The sequence below is a fragment of the Aethalodelphis obliquidens genome, unplaced genomic scaffold, assembly GCF_003676395.1.
Source record: "Aethalodelphis obliquidens isolate GAN/ISIS:26980383/991018 unplaced genomic scaffold, ASM367639v1 scaffold9, whole genome shotgun sequence".
Taxonomy (NCBI): domain Eukaryota; kingdom Metazoa; phylum Chordata; class Mammalia; order Artiodactyla; family Delphinidae; genus Aethalodelphis; species Aethalodelphis obliquidens.
The window spans coordinates 34,569,855-34,575,089 of record NW_020837953.1 but is presented as its reverse complement, the minus strand read 5'-3'; the positions used below and the strand labels follow the sequence as shown (position 1 = coordinate 34,575,089).

General features: G+C 48.7%; 1 non-coding gene across 1 annotated transcript; it reads right to left on the bottom strand.

The window, feature by feature from the left end:
- Positions 1-3,934: 3,934 nt before the first annotated feature.
- On the bottom strand, positions 3,935-4,007 carry TRNAG-UCC (transfer RNA glycine (anticodon UCC)). The gene has a single exon. It is a non-coding gene; the product is annotated as a tRNA-Gly (tRNA).
- Positions 4,008-5,235: the final 1,228 nt, after the last annotated feature.

Here is a 5,235-nt window from a genome sequence, read left to right as displayed (position 1 = left end):
GCTGGCCGGCTCCACTTCCTGCGCCCTGAGCCTGCCCTTGCCTTCTTTCTCATGACCCTGGGGAGGCAGCTGGACTGCAGCTCAAGGAACAACTCCCATCTGCAAGTTGGGAGAGCATGAGCCCCTCCTCCTTCCCCAGGGCTCCTGCATCTTGGGAGGGACCCTAAAGAGTGACTCTTGTCCAGTGGTTTTCAAACTGGGTTCCTCCAAGCCCTGGGATTCTGCAGAAGTGCCTCAGGGACCACTGAGGGTAGGGAGGGGGAGTGTGGTGGGAGCAAGGGGTACACTAAGCAGGGTACCTTCTCAGGCCACCCCCTCCACTGCTCAGAACAGCCCCACCTCTTGTCTTCTTTACATATTAGGACTTCATATAAAACTTAAGTTTGGAAAAAAAGATTCTGCGAGAAAAGAAAGTTGAAAAACTTTTGATCTTTTGTGGTATGTGAGTTATATCTCAGTTTTTAAAAAACCCTCTGATCTATTCTACCACTTTCATTTTCTAGATGGGAGGCTGAGGCCAAGCGAGGAGAAAGAGCCCATGCATGGTCACCCAACAGGTCGGCGATAGAATTGGGAACCGGGCCACCTGTTACAAGCCAGATGCTGTTTCTACACCACGTGGTACCAGGAGTGGGATGGAGGGCAGACAACTCTGGTTGCCACATCTGACCATCACCACCTCATCCTGTCGCTCTCTGGGACACAGCTCAGATGCAAAGTGGGGCTGCTCAGTGACTAAGACAGGCAAGCTTGAGGCTGAACCACCAATCATCTTGTCTCCCTGAGCCTCCATTACCTTCCTCTGTAAAAAGGAGATACATGGTGCCTAAAGAGGGGTAAAGGGAAGAGCAAATTTATTAGTTGTTCTTTGAACAATTTTTTCTTTTTTTTGGCAGCACGTCTTGCGAGATCTTAGTTCCCCGACCAGGGATCAAACCCAGCCCTGGCAGTGAAAGCACCAAGTCCTAACCACTGGACCACCAGGGAATTCCCTGAGCAAATGTTTTTTCAGTGCCTACTATGTGCCAGGCATTGTACTTGGCTTTGAAAAATTGAGAAGGGACCAGGATGTCAGGCTCCCACCCTCATGGAAACTTACATTTTTATGGGAGAGGCATGAGCATAAGTAAATAAACAAATGACAATAGGAATGTGTCAGAGAATGGTAAGTTCTACGAGGAGAATAAAAAGGATGACAAGGTAGAGACAGAACACCTTTCTGAGTAGATTGGGCAGTTGGAGAGGATCCTCTAAAGAGGCGATATTTGAACTGAGACCTCGAAGAGACCTAGCGAATTCATGCTAAGCAAGGGTGCGGTGTCAGTGCTGAAAAGCGCACGTGAGGGATGAAACTGCCCACCATGAGTATCCATCTGTATCACAATTGCATTATTATTATACATATGCAAATGTGATGTGAACATGTCACATGTGTGTTTCTCTACTTGTCTTTGATGATGGTAATGACTGTTAACCATTTTCGCACACTCACAGTGTGCTGTGTCCTCTTCTAAGCATTTAGATCTGTTGCTTCATTCTCAGAACAACCCTATTAGGGAGGCACTATTATTTCTAACATTTCACCCATAAGGAAACTGAGGCTCAGAGAGGTAAAATGACTTGCCTGAAGTCACACAGCCAGAAAGTGGTAGAGCTGGAACTTGAATCCAGTCAATCCAGGGTCTGGTTTTAACCACTGCCCAACTTTGCTTAATCCACTGTCTGCCCATAGTAGGTGCTCAACGAAATGGATGTCTGCTTGAGTTTGGGGAGAGGGAACTCTGACCAGACCTTTGGCACGACTGCCCCCTGAGTGGCCCATAACGTCCTGTGCTTACCTTTCCCTGCCTTGCTCCCACCAACCTTCCAAAATAAATCCCTCTTGTCCCAAATAGGGGGGGAGAGGGGGGAGAAATGACTGTCGAAAATGTGCTGGCAGGAGACACGATAGTGTCTGCAATCATCTGTGTGGATTGTGAAACCTAGACAGGTTCTGAGACCGTGACTCACAAATTTTACATCAAGAAGGAAATTACCAAGAAGTAATAACTATGAACATCGTTTCACAGAGCATCCTTCCCAGGCTGTGTCACCCTGGGCCCCGGATCCTATATTTTAGTCACAGCAGGCATCTGGAATACAGATGGGAGCCTCGCAGCCCCTCCCCCAAGCTCAAGACATCCTCCTCCCAGGTCCTCTCACTCCAGAGAGTTGGGTTTGGCTCTTCACAAGCTGCCCCCCATCCTCCTGTAGTTTTCTAAGATGATGATTCCTGCTGGGAAGCCTGGGTTCAGATCTTGGCTCAGCCATTTACCTGCTGAGTGCCTTTGGCAAGTTTCTGGACCTCAATAGCCTTATTCAAGGACAAACTAGGATCACAGATGCTCTTCTCCTAGGGCTCCAAGAGGGCAGCATTCTTTTTTTTTTTTTTTAATAAATTTGTTTATTTTACTTTATTTATTTATTTTTGGCTGCGTTGGGTCTTCATCGCTGCACGCAGGCTTTTCTCTGGTTGCGGTGAGCAGGGGCTACTCTTCGTTGCGGTGCGCGGGCTTCTCACTGTGGTGGCCTCTCTTGTTGGGAGCATGGGCTCTAGGTGCGCGGGCTTCAGTAGTTGTGGCACGCGGGCTCAGTAGTTGTGGCTCGCGGGCTCTAGAGCACAGGCTCGGTAGTTGTGGCTCACCGCCTTAGTTGCTCTGCGGCACGTGGGATCTTCCCGGACCAGGGCTCAAACCCATGTCTCCTGCATTGGCGGGCGGATTCTTAACCACTGCGCCACCAGGGAAGCCCGAGGGCAGTGTTCTTATCTGTTGTGTTCATGGCCATATCCCCATGGCTTAGAATGGTACCCAGCATATAGTAGACCCTTGATAAATATTTGCTGAATGAATGAATGAAAGTTCTAGCACAGTGCCTAGACACACAGTAGGTGCTCAGTATCTGGTCACTCTTATTATTACTACCGATTCCTGAAAGAGAACCTCCTGACCAGCTGACCTCAGGATTCTTGCTACTCTGCCTGTATCTCTCTCAGGATCAATGAATATGCTGGTTTGGGGTATACTGGTTGGTCCTGGATGGGTTTACTGGTGTGAGTCAGTGTCCCAGACCCTGGACACTGGGGCTGATAGAAAGGAGTTGGATAGACAAGTCTCAGCTCTGCAGAGACTCCCCTTCTAGTCCTCCTCTCCCAACTGGGGTCTCACTCCTCTGAAGACTTCCTCAAAACTGGTCTATCCTTTGGGATACAGGGACCTTCTTTCTGCAGTGGGGTGCAGGACAGGCAGGGAGAGCACCTGCAGGGAAAGTGGTTCCTTGCATCAGTCAACGTTCCAGCAGGAAGCAGATGGCCCCCTGGAAGGGGCACCTGGAGAGAGTTTAATAAAGAGCCTTAATCTCTGAAAGGGTTGGCAGGGATAAGGGATGGGTGGGCAATTAGGGACTAGCAACAGCCCTGAAGGGGTGAAGGGAAGGAGTGGGGAGACTGCAGCTACAGGAAAAGAGCTGTGGCCTTAGGTAGACACACTCAACACAGTCAGCCCAGCCCAGCAGGGAAAAGGGAGACAGGACAATAAATACCTGACTTCTCTCTCTTCCTTTAGACAACAGTCTTCTGCCAGTGTTTCCACTGGCCAATTCCAAGTGGGAGCCAGAGAGCAGAGAAGCCCAGATGCTTCCTTAGGTGGAAAAGGGAGAGCCAATCTGGAGGGGCAAATGGAGAAGACACAGCATGTTTTGTTTTTAGCACATCTACTCGTGAGGGGCTTTATACACATTATTATATGTATTACATGTATTCTGACAGTCACTCTGGGAGGTGAGGAAACCAAGACTCAGAGGGGTAGAGTGACTTGTTCAGATCTTCTGACTGTAAAACCAGTTTCTTTCTTACTTTTTTTTTTTTGGCCTCACTGCTTGGCTTGTGGGATCTTAGTTCCCTGACCAGGGATCGAACCCGGGCCCCCTGCAGTGGAAGGGCAGAATCCTAACCACTGGACCACCAGGGAATTCCCTCTTTCTTTCTTAAAAAGATGTTTTAATGAAGTCTTTAGAGTTATATGGGAGGTGGGGGTATATTTCAATATCTTTAAAGCCAAAGAGATGCAAAGCACAGCCTCAGCCTAGACCAGTGTCACTGGAAGCCAGACCTAGACCAGAGCTTGGAAGCCAGGCACGTTTGAATGGGGCAGCCCTATGTAGGCTGAAGAAGGGAGTCCCAGCAGCAAAGCTCCAGGAAACCCATTGCTTTCCAGTGGGCAGGGCCAACGTTATTAATAGATTACCAGTTTATTATAAAAGGATATAACTCAGGAACAGCCGGATGGACGACTTGGGTAGGGCAAGGTATGTGGGAACAGGCATGGAGCTTCCATGCACTTTCCGAGTGCCCCTTCCCACAAATCTCCAGATGTTGACTAACCCAGAAGCTCCCTGCGTTCTTTCCTTGTGGCATGATTCTGACAGATCTCACACTGACTTTCTGGCTGTGTTCTACTTTCCAGGGGAAATCTCCCTTGACCAGGTAATGCTAAGGTTCACACGGTAGGAGATTCAGGGGACAGGGTGGATGGAGAAGATGTTTTATACCGCAGAGCTTCTTCGGTGCTTACCAAACCATTCCAGGGACCATCCCTGAGGAGGAGTCGCATTCATTCTGTGATTCAATAGTTACGAAACTGACAAGGTGAAGGGATCAGGGGCTCTGCTTGGGAGGGGCATCACCCATGGAGGTCAATGAGTAATTAGGTAATTAGCACCCGGCTGTTCCACCGGCTAAAGAAATACACATATGTACAAAGAGGCATATGCAAGATGATCATTGTAGCTTTTTCTGTAACAGTGGAAAATTGAAAACCTCTAAATGTCCATCATTCTGTGTTTTTATTGTACCTGGGGTTAATTTATAGAGGTGATTGCATGACAACAGTAAGGCCAATGACACTGAAAGAAGTTTTATGACTTACAGTTCCAAAGAGATGGGGGCACACCACACCACATAAGGCTACATGAGGAAGCACCAGGGTCAGTCAGGAACCAGAAGAAGCAAGTGAGATCGTGGCCCGGAGCCTTTATCGTGGTTCCCCTGGGAAGGAATGGGCAAGGTAGGGTGGGCAAGTTTGAACTGCTTAGGATTGCTAGTTTGAATGTTAGTAAGCTCTGGGCTGTAGGGGTGGTTCCTGGGTGTCCAGTACCCGGCCCTGGGGTGATTTAGGGCAGGGAAAATACTGACTTGAT